At 34.7% G+C, this 26,034-nt stretch overlaps 1 protein-coding gene, 1 long non-coding RNA gene and 1 pseudogene across 5 annotated transcripts in view; 1 reads left to right on the top strand and 2 right to left on the bottom strand.

Annotated features, from left to right (window-relative positions):
* LOC149773269 (uncharacterized) overlaps positions 1-9,983 on the bottom strand; it is a 41,714-nt gene extending 31,731 nt beyond the window's left edge. Inside the window, exons 1-2 of the mRNA XM_089946541.1 lie at positions 6,249-9,983; positions 404-567 (exon numbers count right to left, since the gene is read on the bottom strand). The gene's annotated coding sequence lies outside the window, so the exon portion shown is untranslated. The remainder of the gene's footprint in view (positions 1-403; positions 568-6,248) is intronic.
* The window catches only part of LOC149773267 (uncharacterized), a 142,485-nt gene that overhangs the window by 70,973 nt on the left and 45,478 nt on the right, over positions 1-26,034 (top strand). The gene's annotated exons all lie outside the window — the stretch shown is intronic.
* Positions 444-25,949, bottom strand: LOC149773268 (uncharacterized; annotated as a pseudogene). Its single transcript, XR_016417418.1, has 8 exons — positions 25,687-25,949; positions 20,343-21,066; positions 19,797-19,903; positions 17,800-18,007; positions 14,757-14,857; positions 11,156-11,425; positions 6,249-6,367; positions 444-567 (listed from the first exon to the last, which is right to left on the bottom strand). The product of XR_016417418.1 is annotated as an uncharacterized LOC149773268 (transcript).

Below are 26,034 nucleotides of genomic sequence, written 5' to 3'. Positions count from 1 at the left end.
GATGGATAGTCAATAGACAGTGGATTGATGCAGGCAAAATAGAATACATGGCATACAATGCCACACGATCTACATCAGTTGAAATTATGATAGATATATGTACCACATGTTGCATGTACATAAACAAGCAAACATTCATATGTAAAGAGAGGCCATGATCAAAATATCTGAACTTTTCTGTAAGCATGGAACAATGGTTACATAAGAATACAACCCACATACTTTGGAATTAAAGATCTACCCGTTTTGTTATTTAGTTTAATTACCATAAAATTTAAAGAGGCAGTCATATTTTGAAAACATCTTATGAAAATATGTATAACTAGATCATAGGATTAATGTGTGTGCAAAGTTTCAACCTGTTCAAGGCAAATAAGTTATACAAAGTAAGGATTTTACAAACCGATCAGTTCTGGATGAAGTTTTCCTTTCTGCTTGAACTCTTACCACTTGTCTGCGATAGGTAGGGCACTTTTCAGAACAAACACCTCAGCAGTGATGAGGGACTTGAGGGCATTAATCATCCACTGTGGGTCCAACACAATGTGCTCTTTCAATACGTCCAGGCTGTGGAAGATAAATAAAAGTATCAATAAAAACGAGAGCTATAAAGTATTACTCTTGCTTCAGAGTCTGGAAAACAGTGAGTCATAATTATTCAGTCATTAAATACTTTGACTTCACCTATATTCTGTTAGTAAAACAAAATCAATGTATCAATGATATTAATCTTCAATTTCCCAAATGAATGCCAGTCACAAACTTTTGTAACTTTAAATGGTCCAGAACTGAAACTATTGTGGAGGAATCATTTTCGTCATTCGGTCAAGGTTACCTTGACGTTTGCTCCACCAACTGATAAGTTTCTTCCTTACCCAAAGAGTAAGCCATCCATAAATGTTAGTAATTGCATATTGCAAAGAGTTTAAGTGATTGTGCACAAACGATTTTGCTTCTTTCTGTCAATGACCTGGACCTTTTAATGTTTGACGCCAAAATTGATAGGTCACTTCCTTGCACTAAGTGACATCTGTTGTGAATTGTGGATGGTAGAAAACTTAACTTACTGTGCCTAAATATCTGGTAACAGACAGACGAGCAGATCAACAGATGGAAAGAGACATCATAGTAGACCGCTCCGATAGCCTAATGGTTAGAGCATCCGTCTCTGAAGTGGGATGTTATGGGTTCGAACACCGGCCGAGTCATACCAAAGACTTACAAAAATGGTACTAACAGCTGCCTTGCTAGGCGCTCAGCATTAAGAGGTTAGTGTTAGGACTGGTTGGCCTGGTGACTGGGTGGGACATCACGCTACATGTCTGTGGCATTATGCCCCAGTGCTAGACATCACTATAAACTGCCACACTGCAGACATCATAGTGACATGACTGAAAAATTGTTAAATCTACGTTAAAAATCCTAATCACACACACATCATAGCACAATATGCTTAACCTTATGACTGGTATGTAAATGGTGGGATATTGTTCCATATGCTGAGACAGTTTTGGTGATTCAAACAGTATTGTCTGACATTGATGTTACTTTAACAAGATATGTACATCTCTCACAATGCACACACACACACACAAACATACACACACACAAATGTATCTCTCTCTCTACTCTCCCTCGCTCTCTCTCTCTCTCTCTCTCTCTCTCTCTCTCTCTATATATATATATATATATATATATATATATATATATATATATATATATATATATGAATCCCTCAAACTGAAAATTCTGTATACCAGAATCCCATCAACACATATTCCTTTTACGTGCCTAATTTTTTCTTTGTTTATTATTGTCAATATTCCTCACCAGTAAACCAAACTCCGCAACTGTGAACACCGAAAGAAATTTTGATCCCAATTTCAATTTTATGCTTAAAAATACCCCATAAAACTGGAACTAAGATGAAACATTGGCATATTCTTAGCTATCAAATTCCTGACACACACTGAAACAGATTTATTACGGTTAATAGTTACTTCAGTGGTCTGCTCGGTTCAACGATAAACAAAGAAAATGTCCCAAGGGCATGTATGGTTAAACTAACATCTGACACGTGTGCCAACACAGATCAAACCTGACAATAATCTAATCTGAAATCTTTGCACCATACAAAAGAGCCAGCTTTTAGGGCTAATTACATGTATTAATCACTAAGTGCTTGTAGGTCAGCCATTTAAAAAGACTGATCTTTTGCTGGTTATCTTGTGATTTGTATACAAGATTAATAAAATGTTTTTAAAATGAAATATAAGCATTTTGTTAAACAGGAAGGTGGCCATACCCTGAAAATGTAGAGCAGTCTTAAGATACAAAATATTTTATGATTAATTAGGAAGCAATGGGACAAGAGATGGAATCACTAAAAAGGATGACCATTATTAAGCAATGGAACAAGAGATAGAGTCACTAAAATGAATGACCATTATTAAGCAATGGAACAAGAAATGGAGTCACTAAAAAGGATGACCATTATTAAGCAATGGCACATGAGATTGAGTCACTAAAAAGGATGAACGCAAAGGAACACGAGATGGAGTCACTATAAAGGATGACCATTATTAAGCAATGGAACAAGAGATGGAATCACTAAAAAGGATGACCATTATTAGACTATGGCACAAGAAATGGAATCATTAACATAAGGCACAATAATTACAAAACAAAGGAAGATACAACACACCATTATCCATGCCTTCGTCAAGCTAGGCACTTGAATTGTAGACATTATGAATTATTCATAGTATTTAGACATTGTCGAGTATCATTCACAATTCCAATGGCAAAGATAGAAAAGTACTGTATCTCATTTCTCAGACAATATTTCTATGTGAAGCAACTGTATCTAATCATGTGACAGGATATGACTTTCACTAGGAACATATCTTGTTCAGCTAATTCGTAAATAAATGCAAATGTTTCAGATAAAAAGTAAAACATCATAGTTTTCTTAATTCCACACACTTTTACACACATATACCAATGTTCTCATATTACATTCTCTTTTGTCCCATAAGTGCTCAGCTTTTGGGAGTTTTGTGTGGTTTCCAAGAGAGTGTGTACACAAAAACTAATAATCTTAATAAGAGACAATAACATAGGGAAAATAAAACTAACAACCTTATTCCAACGTGAATTATTTGGAAGCTGAGCCAATTCATCACAAGCATCCCACACCATATATACTTACAATGAAAGCCGCCATTCCAAAAAACCATAATAACTGTCTTCCAATAAGCAAAATCTACAATATTCAAACTAAACAAAGTAAATCTCTGCAATGATTTAGTTACAAAGTCAATGCTTTACATGTTATCTTAAAATTGTCATATAAACTGCTTCAAATGCCTCACCCAATTTAGAGTATGCCATCAGTAATTACAGTGATAGTTTAGAATATATATTAAGTCATGCATTCATTGACCATTACTTGAGTAAACCTCATGCCAAGGAGATAAACATGAACTAGAAGCAAGTTGAAAAATATAATAAATTAAAAGCACTGATACATCTAACATGAACAGTGTATCATATATGCATATGGATACATAAAGAATGAGCACTGGGTCATATAAACACACAGATACATCACGGATGAACACTGGGTCATATAAACACACAGATACATCAAGGATGAACACTGGGTCATATAAACAGACAGATACATCAAGGATGAACACTGGTCATACAAATACACAGCTACCTAAAGGATGAACACTTGGTCATATAAACAAACATATACATCAAGGATAATGACTGGGTCATATAAACACACATACACAGAAAGCATGAACACTATATCATATAAACACACAGATACATAAAGCATGAACACTGAGACATAGCAACAAAGAGATACATCAAGAATAAACATTGGGTCATATAAACACATTGATACATCAAGAATGAACACTGGGTCATATAAACACATTGATACATCAAGAATGAACACTGGGTTATATAAACACATGGATACATCAATAATGAACACTGGGTCATTTGAACACATGGATACAATCCAGAATGAACACTGGGTCATATAAACACACTGATAAATCAAAAATTAATACTGAGTCATATAAAAGCACATAGATACATCAATAATGAACACTGGGTCATGTAAACACATGGATGCATTGAGAACAAACACTGGGTCATATAAACACACTGATACATCAAGAATGAAGACACGGTCAGAAACGCGGATACATCAAGAACACTGGGTCAAATAAGTGCACTAATACATTCAAAATGAACACTGGGTCAAATCAACATGTGGAAACAATCCAGAATGAACACTGGTAAACATAAACACAATGATACATCAAGAATGAACACAAAGTCATATAAACACATGGATGCATCCAGAACGAACACTTGGTCATATATACACATTGATACATCCAAAATAAATGTTGGGTCATAGAAATACAGACACACCAAGAATGAATGCTGGGTCATATAAGCAAATGGATACATCAATAATTAACACTTGGTCATATAAACACATGCATACATCAAGAATGAACACTGGGTCATGTAAACACATGCATACATAAAAAATGAGCACTGGGTCATGTGAGCACACTAGCACATCAGGAACGAACACTTGGTCATGTAAAGACATGCATACATCAGGAATGAACACTGGGACATATCAACATATGCATACATAAAAAATGAACACTGGGATATATAAACACTTGCATACATCAAGAATGAACACTGGGTCATGTAAACACATGCATACATAAAAAAATGAACACTGAGTCATATGAACACACTGATACATCAGGAATGGACACCGGGTCATTTGAACACAGTGATACATCAGGAATGAACACACTGATAAATCAGGAAGGAATACTGGGACATATAAACATGCTGATTAGGTATGATGCACATTGAAATGTTTGAGCAAAAACTGATACAAATAAAGTTATCAATCATGCCAACACTGCCTTGGATAGTCCATAATTTTGGTAACTGTTGAAACCTGTTGACTATTCCAATAACAATAATATGACGAAAACGGAGCAAGGTGGCTAGGGTGGCCATCTCATATGACTTTTTTATACCCACAACTGCCAATATTTTGTGATATTATTGCAGTCAGAAACACTAATGAGATCATGTTTATCAATGTTATTGAAAGCCGTAATACCTGCAATAAAACCAATCCAACACTCAGCAAAATATTCCGTTCAGTACGTTAATGATGGCAATGACTGGCGTAGAACCAAACGCCTAGTAAGTATAGAAACAACCAAAATTAATTGATTTAGGATCAAGTTTGACTTAACAGATCTCATAAGCAGAGAGCAGAAACATTACCATAAATGTCACTTTAGATAATATATAACAATGCATGTGTAAAAACTCACAACAGGATGTAAACTACAATGATATCTATAATGAACCGACAGTGTCAACACTCTACCTATACACAAACCGAATTTATAAATTTACACAAACATAATCTCTGATATGAGAAAGAAAGGAAATATTTTTAAAGAGCAATTCAACAAAACAAAATAGCCATGAATACAATTATGGCTATTGTGCATAAGCCAGTGACAAGGGGGATAGACTGTGTCTGTATTCTTTCTAGCTCAGGACTGCTTAAATTTTCCATTTAATGTGAGGAAGAACTTAAGCAATGCAAGAGTAAAATGCAAAGTGTCATTGATGTTACTATTAAGCCACACTGATAATGGAACCAGCTGAGGTAAATAAAACATCTTTTGGTTTCATTCTTTCAGTGCTTCTTTTCGCAAAACAAAATAGGCAAAAGCTTACCTTAAGTTGTTGCCATATAGGCAGTTGGTGTTCTTGTCTAAATGACCATGATCCCATCAAACACATTAACCAATTGTTGCTACTGGATAACAAATAGTGCCACTGACAATGAGTACAAGATATTCATGGTACTGATATAATATGGTGAGATTGATTATCTTTTGAAGCAACTGATTCAGAACTTTACCCCAACTTTGGTTCTGTTAATAATGTTAAACCCTTTCTAAGTCTCAAAAGACAGACCAAAACACACCTAAATAATCAATGAAACTAACATACATGTATTTTACCTATCCTTCTTACTAGAAATACAGCAACTGATTTACCTATAGTCATCATATCCATTTGCACTTAAAGAATTTGCCTTGTACATGGGGTAAGAAAATAAAACCACACATAATTACAGAGACAAAAACTTCCAATCTTACCTGAAGAAAAGGATCGTGCCAATGTCGTGGTGGAATCGAAGAAACAAATCTAGTTCATCTGTGGCTATCTGAACAGCTCCAGCCTTATTCAAGTCTTCCAACAGAGTCAATGGAATCACCTGTAGACATAAAAATATATACAACTTAGTTTACTGAGCTGAATGTTATTTAAAACTTTCATGTTGTTTTTACTCAAGACAAAAGAAACTTTGTTATGACCTTTATTTATATACATGACACATACTGCATTATATGTGAAAATGTTCTCTATCATTGAACGGGATAACGATGCCATGCAAAACATCATAAACCTACTAATAAATAGATGCTAATACATGAATGATGTAAGCTGATGCAATATATGTTAAGTCCTAGTATTGTTTCCAGTTTGGTGGGGGCAAACTGACTTTAATTAGATAATACTTACCAGCTATACATTTTTTCCCGGTTCTAGTTCCCAATCCAATGTGATTATTATCTCCGTCAATTAATAACTGGGGACTTACTAACTGTAGGTCTAGAATAACAAAACACAACCAAACATTACCCCAATCTGATTCCTCAGTCAACTGCCATCTTATGGAATATTGTCCTTCTTTGACTTAGACTGAAACTGAAAGAACATTAGAACAAGGAGTGAAGAGGGAATTTGGCAGCAAGAGCAGATAAGTAATACAAATGATAAATATATGTGCCATGCATAATTTGCCAGCCTGGTGAGAGCATGATGGTCCAAGAAAAGTTGCCATGACTGATGTCAGTAGGGTTCTCTACTGTACGCTTCAGAATAGCTTGACAAGGTTGACAGAATTAAGTTAATTCTTTCTAATGCAACAAAGACTGATGGTAAAATGATGAAAAGGTGGAGTGAAACTGCTAAACATATGGCTTATATGAGTAATTGAACTGATGTATATGGCCACCTCGAAAGGTTGGGCACCACAAATCACCACAGCATAATGCAAAATAGACTTAGAAATAATCCACCATACCTGGTTGTAAATTGGAGTTTGGTAGAGAATCTAACTTCACCCAAATGCTGGAACCAAACACTAGTTGCACTGCCTGCCATTTTAACAAGGTGGGCTCAAACCAAATTATTTATTTCAAAGAACAGATGTCAGGTTAAGAAACTTGACAATAGTATTATTACTCAATTTAGATGCACACAGTTGCAATTGGGCTCCAGAAAGGTATATATGGAATGATATTATTACTAAATTTAGATGCACATAGTTACAACTGGGATCCAGAAAGGTATGTGTGGAATGAAAGTATTATTACCAAATTTAGATGCACACAGTTACATCTGGGCTCCAGAAAGGTATGTGTGGAAAGCTGTATGGGTATATACTTCTCATGCAGTGAAGAGCAGAAACAGATTTCTGATATGCCTTGTTGGAAATGTGGAGTTAATGGTACCTGGAAGGGTTATGGAGGCAGCATAATGGCAAGAGTTTTGAAAACAAAGACAAGGAAGCAGTTTAGCATAATTGTCAGATGGGTTGTGGATTTCACCTGCCATTATCGTGTCCACACTGCACTAATGTCCTGTACTTTTGTGACTGTGTTTGTTAACACGAAGCTGTGGAGATAGTTGAGATACTCAGATGTCTTATGTTGGTAGTCAGTTATAGTCACCTTCAGGCACACAATGATGTCATTCACTTTCTTTGTTGACTTCTTTAAAACTGAGCAGCGAGAAGAAATAGTTATATTGAGTAAAGGCAAGGGAATTGACCATCTTGTGTTTTGCATGCTTACCAGAAAAATGCAGTTTCATTTAACAAACACTGTATCCAATGGAAGAAAGGTTAGTACTCGCCGCCTTAACTGCATCCTCAAAACTGAGATGACCAAGGTTGTCTGATTGCATTTTCTGCAGGCATTTCATCACACATTTATAATCTATTTCAATACTGCCAAGCACATGGAGATTGCTGATGTCTTGTGCATATGGTGCCATATATATATATATATATATATATATATATATATATATATATATATATATATATATATATATAGTTTTATTAGCTTCGAAAAGAGAGATACAACAGAAGCAATTGGCAGGACTTGTTATCAAGGAGGTTCACGTGCTGTCTAATATAAGGCGAAGGCAAATCCTAAACCTGTACTCTGTGAAATACTATTTGCTGACTCAGTGCATTTTACCTGTGTTGATGCATTGTACGAGACATTGGCAAGGCCTGTCGCAGACATAACTGTGATGTCCCAGAGAACATAAGGTAGTATTGACTTCTGCTCACGATCTCAACTGGAACCACATAAACAGTGACATGCGTGATGGCATTCTATTTTTTTTATCTCAGTCAAACATCAGTCTCCAGTCTTACTGCCTTGGAACACTTTCTGCTGTTCCAGCTATGCTTGCTACTGTGTACATAGCACTGAATCCATATTTGATGATGCATTGCAAGAGCCTCCATTATGCAAAATGGTGAATTACCTAAGCTAGAACTTCACAAGATCCAACCTGGGAATATAAGGGGTCTTCCACTACAAGGAGGAAACATCAGGTTTCTTCTTTTTGGCTTGATTGTAATGAAAACTTTCAACTGTTCCTGCATACACATTGGGTGGTCATGTCCCAAGCAGCCAGCTTATGAAAGTGTCTGAAGACCTGCCAACCCTGATGAATCTGTCTCAGTAAGGCAGTTGATTTTTTTCTGTAAGTTTGTCCAGTTTTCAGTGAGGTGTAACAAAATATCAATAACTGCTATTGTAAAGCTGTAGAACATAAATAAAAGTTTGACGCAGTGATGATAAACATTAAAAACTTTGCAAAGTATGCGTATAATTTAATTAGCACTAATACAGCTGCACAAACTGAAGTTCTAAACCCTGTGCAACTCAATAGCTTGTTGCTATCTCTCAACCTGAGGTAATTCTTGTAAATTCTTAGTACTAATATTAGTAGCCCAACACCTATCACAACACATCAAGTTGAGGCTACGACATCGTAGCTAGGAATTTTTTTTTCCATTTCACATGATGATCATGACGGCAATCATATCTACCGCAACAGGACATACTCAAATTAGCATGTGATGTTAAATAAACATAATTGTGTCCTTTCCAGCTTTAATTCACAATAATCTGAAATACTCCTTTTTATTCTTCTGTGTTGATTATTCACACTTTCCTAGAACCTTATTTTCCCTTATACAACAACGCTTTCTGGACGCCATTAAAAAAGCTGTAATCAACTGTTTGATCATGCAGATGCTTAAATGAACAAATATATGCAGTTTAAAGTGATTTGGATGCTGCTGTAAAGTTAGTCTGGTTCCCTGACTAATTTCACAAATTCTAATATGAAACCCGGATCCAAATCGAACATTAATGAACCAATTATCCGGATGTTTCGTCAACAATAATTTTTCCGTAGTTTTTGCTTGCATGCCATGAATCCATATTTTAAGGGTAATTGCGTAAGACTTACGGCAGAATCGTAATGAATGGCAGGTCTGGATTATCTGCACATATCTTGAAAAGCATTCCAAAATACAGAAATAAATTAAAGAAAGAAACAATGAATCAAAACAAGAATTGTGCTGGTAAATAATTACCCTAAAACCGACTACAGTGACAAGGATACCAAAAATGATGAAATAAAGCTTCCCTTGTGAAGTGCTTAAATCCATCAGATTAAATGGAATGGGACACAGATAAACTCAATCTGTGCGAAGTATTTAAAATCATCAAATTAAATCAAATGCGACATGCATAAATATCATCTGTGTGAAGTACTTAAACCTTTCAAATTAAATGGAATGGGACACACAATCTATGTGAGTACTATAAAAAAAATGTCAAATACAATGAAAAAGGATTCAGTTGATGGAAGAAATAGCAGACAACTTAGATTATGAAAATGAGATAAATGAGAATTGCACAATTGAAGTCAGAGAAGCTTTATAACTGTCCACTGATTATATATGTGCTCCTTTTATTTACAAGCAACATTAAAAGAAGTTTTACATTTCTGAGATGATTATTGGGAGATAGTCTTTAAATTACCATCACAATGAACCCCTCTCCTTTCTCTCTAATTATATATTATACCAATGTATAATGTTGATAAATGTTTAATTTTGCCCCGAAAGGTTAAGGTCAGTCAATCGTGAAGCCTATGTCACGTTGCCTCACCATAAAAAAGATCAGAACAGAAGGAAGATCATTTCTGGAGGAATGGTTATTGTCACTTCAAAAAGTCTACAAAAGGCAGTAAAACAACTCATATCATTCTTAGCTTTTTCATTTTTGTCTATGCACCATAACAACATTTGGCTGATACTAATGTAAAACATGTCCACATGGAATGTTCATGAAGAAAATGATTAAGAAATACATAAACTGTACTATATGGGGCAAAATTATATCAAATTTAACTACAACACAGCACTAAATACAGCAGGTTCATTCTTTTTTACACTGTTTATCTCAAGTGACTTTTGCTTAATTGTGTTATGACTATTTTTATGTCAAAGATTCAAAGATGTTTAAAAGTATTTTCAAGCTAAAACACAACCCCAATGGCCTGAAACTATGATGAAGTGGATTAAATATCCATGTAGACTGTTTTTTAATGCCACTTTAAAAACTGAGGAAATGAGAGTCAATTTCCATCCCCAAGGATACACCAAGGCTGCTGATATGGACTCATATGGATGGGGATTAATACTCTGACCCTTGGATTAGGACTACGGTGCTATCACACATATGTTGCCATGTTAATAGGGTAAAACAATAATGATTCTAAATTTAATAGGTTTTATACCATCATGCTAAAATATAAGCAAGGTGGATGGACAATGGAAGGACAGCAAGAAAACTGTCAATTCTGCAATCACAGAAGCAAAACAAACAAGTTAAACATTAACATGCCTGTGAATGCGTACCTTGATTCCGGCAGCTTTCAGCTTCATCAGTTCTTGTTCCAAAGGAATCCACCGTGCAGGTATCTCCTCTCCCCAGTACGACTGCTGAGATGCCACCTCTACAATTTTCCTCTTCAAATCCTCCAGTTTTCTGTCCACAGTAGTGTTGTCAATGGCAAAGTCCTCATCAACTAAGTGAAGCCTGGTAGGTTTGTCTCTCAGATAAGAACGGATCTCTCTGAAGTATCTCTCACACAGCTCGTAACGATAGATCTAAAACAAAATATAAAATATTCAATAAATTATGTCTATCCTGGAATACTTACCTATTCACATTAAATTTAGGAATATAAGCCCTGCCTACTACCACCCAAATCCAATCGTCCCAAAGGCAACAATGTGTGTTTTTGCATGTATTATATTCGCAAAGGCAAATAACTCTTGTTAATTACCTTCACATGCAACACACGTGGTAGTTTTAAACTGAGCACAATATCATGTAATGGGATGCTCACATGGGGGGATGGGGGAGTCGGAAGATATTAAAGTTATGTGATCATGCAAATATTCTAGGAGAGGCCTAATTTATTTTTAAAAAAAATATTTTCTCCTTCGAATATGTTCCTCGCTCAAATTAAGGTGAACGATTTGTGGTTCTACTTGGTTGATAAAAGATCGATCATGGAATACCACCATAACTGGCAAGTCCGATGAAAAACTGACGAATAGATGGACATTCTGTATGGAGAATCTCTCCCCTGCTTGAAAAAGAAGCAGCCAACACAATGAGTCTGCCGGGAATATATCTTGTGCGCACCAACAGCAGCATGTCCAGACCAGAATGCAGAGTTGGGGTCATTTGGTAAAGTACTGCTTGAGACAATACCTTACCACCACTGAATTGTCTGACATGACGAGCATGATCTTAAAACGAAAGTCTGATGATAGCTTTCATCTCCAAGAGATTAATGAAGAGCCCATGTCTTCCAGACCCTGTTGATCACTGACATGCCAAAATCAGATCAAAGATAATTGTTCAATCACAGGTGCTTGCATCTGTACATAGGGTCAAAACCATTTGCAGCTGCTTCAAGGTATTCCTCTCATGATCCAACTTTGTGTCACTGGTCCAGTAATGATAGTATTTCCTTCACTACCGTGATCCTTTAATTGCACAACATGAGAAGGGGCATTCTTGAGATAGTAGTGTCATCTGAAAAGAGTGCATTTAGATTTACCAAAATGGATAACATTTGCTGCTGCATAAAACAATCCAAGGAGCTGGAGAAATTCCCTAGTTGGGATATATTGCATTTTGGAAATGGATCCTGTGAGGATGAGACAGATACATGATCGGTTTTCTCAATTGATCAGAAAGCTTAGAGGATGCAAATGGAAAATAAGATCATCTTTTTCCTTTGATTAGAATGGAATCGGTCATATATATTTAGAGAATGATTGAGGAAATAAGACTGGATTCAACTGTACCATGGCAGAAGACCTGTTTAACTTTTGTCAGTTAAGTATACAAAAATGATTCTCACATATTTTCTTTATCAAGTGATAGAAACACAACAATTTAAATTCACAGAGTCATATTTTGTGCTTTCATTCCTGTTGAATATTTTGAATTCATTCAGCACATCCATGGTAAATGCTTAAATTATCAATGCATGTTGACTGTTACCTTGATAAAATAAGATGAAAGGTACTTCAAGGGGTCTGAAATTATATTTGAAAGGTTATGGTAACTGATCATGTTTGGTGGGTTAATTATTTTCACCTGCAATTAAAAACCTAAATATTGTTTGAAAGGATATTTGTAAGGTTACATTAATTGATTGTGTTTGGTGGGTTCTAAGGTACGTTATTCATGTTTGCATGCAAATACAAATATATTTATGAACAATCTCCATCCTCCTCAGAGGTTTTGAGCAAAATGAGCTCAGTACATGTGAGGGGAGTGTGCTCAATGAATTTATATATATTGGAAACCTTTTATAACTGAAGTATAAATGTCCTTATCCAATTTGTCGCAAATTTATAATTTATGAACCCTTGAAGGGTGAGAAAGAATATATTAATCTAGTATTCATCCCTTCAAACTTGTATGCATTTGCTATCTGGATAAATTTTTGTCTTTAATGTGACTCTAATGTCGGCATCAAATGGTAAGGTTATCTTTCTTTGAATTGTAATTCAGTCTGTACATGGACCTAATAATGAAAAAGGAAAACTTGGTAGATTCTTCTTTTCTACGTTATACAGATCAGGTGATGGGTTCATAACTGATGTCTGATGAAAAAACAAAAAACATGCAGATAAGAGAAAGTTCAAAATTAGCTTGATAAAGCTTCATGTTTTGGTTAATGTTAAGAGAAAGTTCAAAATCAGCTTGATCAGGCTTCATTGTTATGGTTAATGTTAAGAGAAAGTTCAAAATCAGCTTGATTAGGCTTCATTAATATGGTTAATGTTTAGAGAAAGTTCAAAATCAGCTTAATCAGGCTTCATTGTTATGGTTAATGTTAAGAGAAAGTTCAAAATCAGCTTGATTAGGCTTCATTGTTATGGTTAATGTTTAGAGAAAGTTCAAAATCAGCTTGATTAGGCTTCATTGTTATGGTTAATGTTTAGAGAAAGTTCAAAATCAGCTTAATCAGGCTTCATTGCTATGGTTGATGTTTAGAGAAAGTTCAAAATCAGCATAATCAGGCTTCATTGTTATGGTTAATGTTAAGAGAAAGTTCAAAATCAGCTTGATTAGGCTTCATTGTTATGGTTAATGTTTAGAGAAAGTTCAAAATCAGCTTGATCAGGCTTCATTGTTATGGTTATTGTTAAGAGAAAGTTCAAAATCAGCTTGATCAGGCTTCATTGTTGTGGTTAATGTTAAGCCTATACATCCTGAAATCTGTGCTAACATAGCAGCCTTAATATTCTCAATATCTCGTAGGTTTTCTCTAATTCTGAAATTGTCTTTCTGTTTCTATACTCAGAAGTTTTCTCAATGTAGACAAAGTTACTTAATCAAAACTTGTCTCCTAGTTTTCTCCACACGTCGATCACCACCAAATACTTAGCAATGTCTGTCAGCATGTCTCTGAACCTAGGCTTATCAAGCAATTAATTAACCATTAATACATTTTTTGTAAATGTGTATTATGAGGATGATAATACCACTAACATTATAAATTCCATATCTACTTCTCTATGTCAATGGCTAACATTGTTAATTAAGCACAGACTTCTATCTTCATATGCGAGGCATCTGATTACATACTGACAGAAAGAACTGGTTTGGTTAGTAGATATGTATAATCTATTAAATGATGATAAAACCTGAAGCAGTTAGGGTAAATGAAATATTTCTGCTACATGCCAGAGCACATTTGAATATTTTAATTTTAATTAAAGATGGTCCTACATTAGGGACGCTGAATCTGAAAAGCTGATTTATAATCATTTTTGACTTGCTTTGTCTGTTCACCAAACAAGCTTTTAACACAGCGTCAGTCTAAGACAATTAATAATTATCAGAACAAATGGTATCTGAGTCCTCTTTTAAAGCCTTAAAAGCATTTTCTCATGCTCTAAACTATACCTTTTCTGTGTCGGTATCAACTCTCTCCTTTTTCGTCCGTTGCCAGAACCGCCATTTCCTTTTTTTCTTTGGCTGATCTACAAATGGGATTGAACGTACACCTGCCAAAGGAAATGTTAATGTTACAATCATTAGATTTTCTAATTCGTACAGATCTGAAAAAAAGCTGAAATTTTGCATAGAAACCATTTTCCTTCTTTTAAAGTGATCACCACCTTTGTTCTTTTGACTTCAAAATGAAAAGGCTTTGCCATCTAAGTACAAGTTATGAGGGGTGAGGTCTATGATGCAGAAATAATAATTTTGTAAAGACGAAAGTTTTCTTCGTTCAGCCACTGATACAAAATTAAAAGCCTTCTATCCTACTCCGAGTGTACATATTTCGCAAGGTGTTTTAGATCTAATGTTACTGTGCTGAAACCATTTTGATGTTATTTCATATTTATATTATTTTTGTCATAACGTCCTTAACCTTTGACCTTTTGACTCCTTTCGTTCATTACATTTAGGTCTACAGCAAAGTTTGACAACTGTAGCTGGTAAAGGACTTGAGTTATTGTGTGCAAACCGTTTAGTCTGCTTGCTTTAGTCAGTTACCATCAACGTTGACCTTGAAACCAATGCCATTGCTCCTTACCCCATGTCCATGCTATCCACAAATATTCAAAGCTATCCATTGCTGTTGGTAATTGAAGTTGGGGAAAAGATGAGGTTATATCGAGACACTGTCTTTCAGTCATGACAACCTTGAACTATGACCTTTAAAAGCCAAAATTTTCAAAGTTTTTTCATAAAAAATACAAAACATCCACAGTATTTGGTAACTACAGGTGATGGAAAACATCCACAATATTTGGAAACTATGGTGATGGAGAACTCAGGTTAATGTACAAAGAACTTTCTGTTTTACGCAGACTGAATCTGTGACTTTCTTCTGCTTGAAATTGATGGATTTACCTACTCTACCTCAAGGGCAAGCTATTCTCAACATGTGACAATTGTCGATAGAAACAAAATCAAGTTATTTTACATAAAGCATTATCATGGAGCCAGAGTAGCATTTGACCTTGTACATTTTTGAAATTGATAGAATTATTCCTTCCTTTCTCCATGTGCAAGTTATAAGCATGACAAATGTCTATATACAAAAATGTTGAAAACATGTAAAATAACAGTAAATCATAATCTATACAAGTTTCATTCAAATGAAGCACATTTAAAACACAACTATACTATCCAGCTATCAATCATCATTCCTACGCCCACACAACTATACTCTCCAGCAATCAATCACCATACCTACGCCCACACAACAAAATGACACATAATCGCTGAAAATGAAAGTACTGTATAGTGATTACATGAAAACTCACTTCTTTAAATTACATAGTTCTGGCCATTACCAAACAAATCATAGTAACACAGCTGGGGATATAACTGCATTTTCTGTGTAACTTTTGTCATCTTCAATTTCTCCACTGGTATAAACCGGTCAATCCTGCTTGCCTGGCCCTGTGTTTGAAGCATCATGGGAGAAAAGTGACAATGACAAACAGTAACATCTAAGTAACACACAGCAGTAATTAAAATAAAAATACTTAGCTCTTTATATGGATGACAGTTACTTTATTGGCATGTTGGAACAAATCCAAAGTGTTGTATTTATAAATAAAAAATGATCCTTGAGACTTCAATATGTAATAACCCTACTATTTGAAACAAAAAGATCTCATTGTACCCAGGTGTCTAATTTAACATCACACAAGCACAGTTGCAGACTCCAGATTAAGTGTCTCCATGACATTCATACATATTTTCTTCTCATCTAATGCACCTGTTTTTATGGCCATGATGCTTTACTGAATCCACTCTTCTACTCACTAAGTTTCAAACTCAATACAAATTTTAATAAAATAACCAGCAACTAACAAAATCATTTAGTTTCCTAACAATTCAACAGTCAGATCAAAATATTAAAATCTGTATTAATGACAGTGCAATGATACAGAATTCATAATCCATATAACTGTCACAAAAAGTGATTGGAAGCACTGACTAGTCCATTTTACATTTTCGGTAGCGTGCCATCTGACTAGTATACCATCCCCTTCCGACACTATACAAAGAATACAAGAAACTTTACTGGTTATTTAAAGTTAGTAGTCCACCATCCCCTTCTGACACTATACAAAGCATACAAGAAACTTTACTGGTTATGTAATGTTGATATTATGGGGATTTAATGAGCCATTAGCATATGTTCGTTCAGTCTTGACTGTTGCTGTAGGAATTCAGGTCATAAAAATACATACCAACTTCTTGCTGTAATGACTAACCAGACCACTGCTCTATTAGTTCCCTGCATTTTGTAAAGAGGCATGCACAAGGGGTAGATGTCACCGCGGTACAGTGTTTAGCATGCCTTAATCATGACCAAAAAGGTTATGTTTCAAGTGTCTTACTAGGCTGCAAAACATATATTTAATTATATTTACTAAATGGTGGAATACAGTCTAATGAACCATGCTAGTAATTGCACTCTACAGAGTAATTTTCTCCTATTATTCAAACCCATCTTAAAGGTCACCTCTATTACTTGACCACCTGACTTGAACATTTATTCATGTCACTTAAGCAGACTAATTGCAGAAATGCAACTCTAAAGATCAACGACCTCTTTTAAAGGATACCCATATTAAGTGATAAATTGCCTTAAAAGTTAATTTTAGTCATCTCTTAAACAGAATTATTGCAAGTCAATAAATGATTACCCGACATAAACCATCACTTTTAAGGAGTCATTTCAACTTACTCTACACCTGTATTGAGTAATCACCTACCTTGCACAACCACATTCTGGTAGTCTCGTAAACAGACAAATTGTAAAAATTGCCATATCTTAAAATGTAATTTATCTCACTTTCAAGACTGCTTTATAAAAGTCTGAAGATAATGAATGACAGTACTGACCTCATACAGGAAAGTACATAACCAACCTGCTGCAAACATTTATTCACATAATGTATGTATCCCACAGACCTACCTGTAATGCTGGAGACTGGGGTTGCCTCTACAGTCTCTTTTGTTTTCCTTGGCTTAAACATCTTCACAGACTGAAAGATGGTTGAGGAACTGGCCTGTTCTTTGGTGGATGCTGCAGCAGATAATGATGTGGTCGGCAGGGTGAGCTCTTCTGCTGCAGATGTTATTCTTTGGGTCTCTAACTCTTTTCCTTTTGCTGGCAGTTGCTTCTGGTCCAAAAAATTAAACTAGATATATCAAGCTCACGTGCAAAACATATCTCTCACCCAAGATAAACTGGCGACAACAAGGTCCATACACATCAGCTGCATCATAGGTGAGGATGCAAGTGATGAAGAAGATTTAAATGTTAGCTAACAGCTCGATGAAAGGGAAGGTGGAGTTGCTAGCAATTTTTAATGCAACACGAATACTGCAATCTCCACAGTCTTACACAAACATTCACAAAAGGGGGTATAAAACTTCATTCCAGACAAAAGTGGAGCAACTAAATATAGTCTGCAAATCCCAGACTAGACAATATACATTTAACAGATGAGCTCTGAAGCTAATTTAATCCTTATATTCTGAAGCAATAACATATTCAAATTTGATCTCATTTCAATTATGTTGCATGGATGACCAGCACCATTTTCATTTAGGACTAAGACTAACTAGACATCAAAATAAATATTTTGGAGGAAACAATATGTTGATACAATCATCCATTCAGGCAACTCTGTAGTAAGATTTACAAGATGGTTACCATCATAGCCCTAATGGGAGTCAAATCACCACCATTTTCATTTAGGATCAATATGATACTGTATTACTATTATGAAAATAACAAGACATTCCAGTTATGAAGAGTAGTAATAACATATGTTCAAGATGGCTGCCATGTGGTCATAATGGATGTAAACTCAGCATCGTGCTTGATCAAGAACCCACTAACATTATGAAGCAATTCTCTTAAAAATCCACTGTTGTGGCCATACCGGATGTCTATGTGGTACCATTTTAATATTTTCCCAACAAAACCATTGCATGAATATGTTCGTAATGCTCCATGGCAATCTTCCAAGTACCTTAGTATAATTATGAATAATAATCCTGTACTAATTTGGGTAACAAACAATTGACAATGGACACAAACTATCCCACATGGCCAGAGGAGCTAACAAATGCAAGGACTGGAGATAAAAGGTAAATTGCAAGACTGACATAGGTATAGCTGAATTAATTTAGAATAACTCCTGAGAGGCAGCAGACATGTGTCACACTGCATTAAGTCCAATTAAACGAAGGATGATATTCCAAATGATGTAAGTGACTAAGTCACTAAACTGGGGCTGTGTTTATTTTTGTTCATAGACCACTAAACACTAACCAGAGGAAGGCTTCAACTTGGAAGGGGTCTACAAGCAGGAAAAGAGACAGCAAAGTAATAATAGCATGCAATTTAGTGCGACCATTAAATTACATCTGGCAAAATATCCATTGATTTCCAATATAAAACATAGCATAAGTGTCAAATTCAAACCTGGAAATACCCGTCTCCCCAGAAGAAATATAGTCATTAATACACTGTGGTTGTGTCAATCCACTACTTTAACAAACTGCCTCTAGTAAGTAGGTTTGTCATTGATAAATTGCACAAATTATCGCATATGGATTGGCCTTTTCATTTATTGACTCTGAAATCAACACGTTTTCTCTTTAGGCTAAGTGCAAGCTATCCATAAAGTCTGTAATGTACAAGTAATGTTACTGTACACAAACAATTTATCACCTTTTAGTGACTTTAACCTTCAATCACTGAAAACAGACATCAGTAAGTATCTTTCTAATGCAGGTGCAAGAAATCCACAGTATGGCAACTGTTACGGTGGACTTACTGTGCAGAATCAAACAGATGGACAGATGAACAAACTCATACTGAATCATGCCTTATGGCAGAGATATAAAGGAGGAAAAGACAAACTTTGCAGCATATTGACATTTGGATTTATGTTGTACCTGAGTAATTTTATCCACATGTGTTCCCACCAAAATCACAGGGGGGGTGCCAGCTTCAGAAGATAGAACACAGGAGTGTATCGAGTTTAGCCAAACATCAGTCAGTTCTGAAAATAATTTTTTAAGCTTACTGATTTCAGTAAAAAGTAAAATAAATGACAAGAATATATGATCGTAACAATAACTGTATATCCTGCAGCGAAAAATGTGTGCATAGGCCTGCATCATGATACCGCCCCTTAGATTCGTTAATGAGGACATTTATTCAGCTAGGTGAAGACATGTGCATGGATCCGAACTCTGATTTTCAATAATACAAGAGGATAGAGAATTTTGCTTGTAAATCGGAAGAGGCTGACAGCTATGTCGATCTAACTGAAAGGTGTGCTTGAAAAAAAAATAAAAAAAATGAATGCTTTCAAATACTGTTCTTGATCATGTGTTAACTCTGTTTCAATGCGTGATAAAGCTGTGCTCATAATGTTTATTACTGTGTAACATTACTACGAATGTATAATTGCATCAGGTAGACTTACTCAGACTCACCATGTACTCTGCATTTTGTTATCCCTTCACTATAAAAAAAAACACTCATCAGCCACAATATCAGTAACCTTTCCACTGACATCTGAAACCAAGAGATATATGGCTCGCCTTGTTAGGAATGTCTGGTGTGTTGTATAAAATGCGTACTGCCCTGCAAAGTCCCATACAGACAATGGTGAGACTTTGCCTTTATCATGTTTTAACTGATCAGTATTTTGTCGCAATAATATTAACATTTCCCTCATTGGATCCCTTTCAACTTGCTCCTTGTCTGCAACATATGCATTACTCTCTGGAGTTATCTCACCCTGAGGAGGGATGCGGACTAGTATATGTTCTGCAACATTTGCACTGGTGTCAGAAATCAACATTCCCTTCACAGAATCGATATTACCCTGATCCTTGTCTGCAACATTTGTATTACTGTCTGGATTTATCTCCCCTTGGGGAGGGATAATGACTTGTATATCCGCTGTAACATTTGTATTGCTGCCAGGAAATAACATTTCATTTCCTGGATCCATCTGAACTTGTTCCTTGGATATGACTTTGTTGTCAGGAGGGCTCATAACTTTTTCTTTGTCTACACTTGCACTGCTCTCCGAAGGTCTCTCCCCTTGAGATGGAATTACAACCTCCTCCTTATCGGCAAACCCGTCACTCACTGACTGTTTCTTAATTAGGACCCTGGCAAGGCGCTGGAGTTGATAATCATGTTCTGTATCTGAAAACAGGAGTAATAGTGAATAAGACACATTCTGCTTCGATTGAACAAGGCAATCAAGCTTGAAATGGTAAGTACCTAAACCTATAGGTAGATATACACATGTAGTAATTCACAATTTTCCTGTAGAATGCAAGGTTTTCTAATTTTTCTAAATTAGTTTTGAAAGACAATATTTTAACACAAGAGGGCCAAGTGAGCCTAATACCACTTACCTGTAGTTGATGCATGCCATCGTGCAAATGCAAAGTCACATGTTGAATGGGAAAGAAAAGCTTGGAGCACCTAGTTGCTGCATGTGAATATCCATATATTTATATATATATATATATATATATATATATATATATATATATATATATATATATATATATATATATATATATATATATATATATATATATATATATATATATATATATATATGTGTATATATATATGTGTGTGTATATATATATGTGTGTGTATATATATATATATGTATGTATATATATATATATATATATATATATATATATATATATATATATATATATATATATATATATATATATATATATATATATATATATATATATATATATATATATATATATATATATATATATATATATATATATATATATATATATATATATATATACACACACATATACTTACATTAAAAATAACACGGCATTTGGTATAAAGCAAGTTGATACAACAATACTACTGGTATATCATATTTTGATTAGCCAGGGCTCAATAATACCCATATCTTTCAACTCCGTGCTGTGGATTCTAAGCCTATTTATCAATGCTGAATTTCCACTCATTAACTATTAATTACGTATTAAAATAACAATATAAAGTATGAGTGATCCCTGTTTTCCAAGTGAATTTAATGTGGTTCACTTTCACTATTTCATTGCTATCCTTTCTTCTCTCCATTCCACCCCCTCCCCTTTTATGCAATAAGGGTCAAATATGCAGAAATCTGGAGTAAGAGAGGAAAGGAAATTGGGCTGAATGAAGACCTTGAAACTGAACTTAAACCAAGTAGCCTACAAGAATATGGTTCGTTGTAATGGTACCGGCAAAAATCCATGAGAACATGAGCCTACAGGAGTTTCGCTTGTATCATACGATGATGTCTCTGGACCTATGAATGATGGTAAATATTAAGTCAAACCAACCAATTGAAGAGAGGGAAAGAGAGTTATTTTTGTTTATGATCCTTATCAATGCAAAAGGTGATAAAAACACTCCAATCGACCAACTGAGGAAAGAGAGAGTTATTATTTTCTAAGGGCCTTATCAATGCTCAAAGTGATAGAAACAATGAACTGGTCCAAAAGAAGAGAGAGAGAGAGAGAGAGAGAGAGAGAGAGAGAGAGAGAGAGAGACAGAGAGAGAAATGTATGGTCTATAGTAAATTTAATTACAGCAGAATATTGACTTAGATCAACTGTAAATCAGGGGTCACGATACCAGGTGAAGTGGGCGATTAAGTCGCCTAAAATGTGTAAACTTCGCCTTCTGTTATAAAAGCGAAAATGGCTTCCCCTGTGATTTTTTTTTTGAGGAACATTGAATGAGATGCTGTCTCGCTTAGTTCCAGTATTATGTTATATATAGCTTAAGGCAAAATGTATACTGCAAGCCATCAAATACAGTTGGCATTGATATCAATTACACTGACAAACAACCTCTTGCACATTCACAGGCACGTATTTTGATAGCTGAATGACCATTAACCATTTCCAGAGAAAATCAACAACTAAAATGCTATCGGGCATTTCTGCACACCTAAGGTTTCCATGTCTAATACTGTAGCAAAACACTTACCAAATTTGACCGATTGACTATAATAAAATAATGCAATGCATTCCATTTGAAAAGAGGCAATTGTCACCAGAATATTCAAAATAAAACCCCTGTGTTTTCATGACTCACGATGTGTCGGCCGTTTCTGCGCGCAGCTTTGAAAAGATGCAGTTTTTATCCATCGGTCTATATAAATGAATTACATTAATATCGTCTATTTTTGTCAGCATTTCAGTCGGGTAATTAGGTCAGGTACTTAGCTAGTTTAACAACATTCAACGTAACAATGCCAATACGTGGCAAGAGATATTAAGCAAACTAAACCGATCTTGTAAATGATTTATAAAGTTCAACATTTTATTTTAAAAAAAATAAGCTAGTATGTGGAAGAGAAACAACAATTAATAGGATGTAATGTGTTTACAATGCCTTCTTTATGGGGAAGAGTTACTAAAGACTTAGAAACAGACTACATGCCAGGTAATTTCTTGAGTATGCTGTTCTAACGGCAAGTTGACATGTTGGGTAGCAAACGATATTGTATATTGTAAGTGTGGGACAATTTCTTGCAAAATTGGAAACTTTTATTAAGATGCAGAAGTTTTTCTAAGGTATACATTGATATCTTTCACATTCTATATTCATTTGTATTATTCTAAAAGATACACAGTAAATAGGATTTTCTGTGTCAAACGTTTAAGGTCATGGAGTGGGTCTTCATGTTGACATTTAGAAATCATATTTTCATATGCCTTTCAAGTCCAAATGTGGGATAGTTTTGTACACTTGATGAACAACACTTTTCTTAATTAAAATACGACCATTCTTTCTTGATACACAATGTATTTTGACCCAAAATAGCACGTGATCCACTGTTAACAGAAATGACGTATCATTTCGCAGAATTACCCGACGCGCAGAATTGGCCGACATAGTGGTATTACTGCCCAATTTCCGCAAGTTATCCTTGGGTGATAAAAACATATAAATTTGCTTTAGAAACTTAAATTTATATAAATAGCAATTTGAGTTTTATGAATAGAATCGGCACAATGAATATGTTTGCTGCCATGTGTACAACTTTTTTCTTGATAAAAATATGTTTGCAACCGAAATGGCGGACATCGCTGTTCTGGGAAGTACCGTTTTATTAGATCGTCTCTTTTCGTAAACCATTGGACAAATATATTTAGGAAAATACACAATGTGTAAGAAAGCTGAGTCTAACTATTACATTACTAAAGATATAAGTTAAAAATGCAATTATGTACGTCATATATTTATGGGAAAATGCTATGTTCTGGAATTTGACGAGATGCTGTAATGGCAAGGTTGTATTCTGAGTTTACTAAAATAAATTAAAATATGAAGAAGAAAAAAAACCCAAACAAAACAGCAAAGCAAATACTATTTAACCAATGCCTAATGTTACACCAAGTATGTAGACAAATAATAAAATATTATATTTGCAATCCTATCAAGGGACTGTTGTATCAAAGCTTAAAAGTGAGTGGTTACATTAAGAAAACCCCTCTTTCTAAAATTAGATGCACTTTCATTTTGGCTGTGTTGATTCGGTTGACAAAAAATGGTTTAGTTCATTCCTACACCATCTTTAATTCTTCAGTGTGATGTCCATGAACAGTTATGGAAAAGTTTTATGAGCAACATGGAATTTAGGACGAACAATATGATCTGAAAGACGTGTGCATTTTATGTCATGTACATGGTGCAGGGGTTGTTTTAAACAAGTTTAGAAATCTTTTCAAGTACCATTTTATAATGAACTTTCAGAAAGTAAAAAGAAACAATTCTTGCTTAAGGGAAGCTTTTTAAGTAAATATATTGACATGCAATTACAATACTGTAATCTAGTTAATACTCAGTTAAAATTCATTACAATACTGTAATCTAGTTAATACTCAGTTAAAATTCATTACAATACTGTAATCTAGTTAATACTCAGTTAAAATTCATTACAATACTGTAATATAGTTAATACTCAGTTAAAATTCATTACAATACTGTAATCTAGTTAATACTCAGTTAAAATTCATTACAATACATTAATCTAGTTAATACTCAGTTAAAATGCATTACAATGCTGTAATCTAGTTAATACTCAGTTAAAATTCATTACAATACTGTAATCTAGTTAATACTCAGTTAAAATGCATTACAATGTAAAGTCTCTGTTTTTTTATTAAGTCATATTACCAAAATAGACTAAATATGAATATGATAGTTTGTAAAAATGCACAAATCTGTTTATAATATAGATATCTCAGAACATATTCTACTTAGAACTAAGGTTTTGCTTAAAACCAATGTTACATGCAAATATGAATGCTGGGGAATTTATGGCATAATTCAAATAAGAAAATGAAATCACACAGACACACATATTGTATGTTTCGCTTTGCGCACACTTCTCCCTGTTCAGCTCACACTTCTCCCTATTTTGTTCAAAAGGAGAAGTCATTCTCCCTAAAAATCAAGTCTAGCTTCACCCCTGGTAAGCATATTAAAATATTTTAATTACCTCTTGTTGGTTCATCATTTTGTTTAGTTACTATTCCACACTAATTTTCATAGGCAGGAACAAGCATAAAAGAACCCAACTAATTCATGACATCTAAATAAAATCTAACACCTGCATCTTATTTTGTAATTTTATCGCGTTTGTTGTTCTAAATCTTGTTGAATGTGAATGTCATCTAATACTGTATTACACTTAGAGCTTCAAAAAAATAGGTACTGTGTTCACATTATTATTCTTATTATTAGTAAATCTTAGGGATTATGACAGCCCACCTGCATACTGTACTGTCCATTCCCCAGTGTCCAGATCAATTTTGCAACAATGTTTATACACATCAATTCCTTCGGTGCTTTTCCTCTCAGATATTTCGACTTGCTGCCCAAGGAGGCGCTTTGTTAATGTTGTCTTTCCAACTCCATATTGACCGACCACCATGACTCTAATGTTATATACCTTTTCCTTTCCATCCTGAAGAGCCTTTTTGTACAACTTTAGTGATTCATTGTCCATACGAAGAATCTCCACAGGAATTATAGGGTCTGAAAATAGAAAATATCAACAACATATGCAAGATGACTTTTAAAATCAGCATTCAACAAAGTAAAGTCAAAAGAAGTGAT

The sequence above is a fragment of the Sinohyriopsis cumingii genome, unplaced genomic scaffold, assembly GCF_028554795.1.
Source record: "Sinohyriopsis cumingii isolate HCF-2022 unplaced genomic scaffold, ASM2855479v2 utg000721l, whole genome shotgun sequence".
NCBI classification, from domain to species: domain Eukaryota; kingdom Metazoa; phylum Mollusca; class Bivalvia; order Unionida; family Unionidae; genus Sinohyriopsis; species Sinohyriopsis cumingii.
This window is presented reverse-complemented; position numbering and strand designations above follow the sequence as displayed.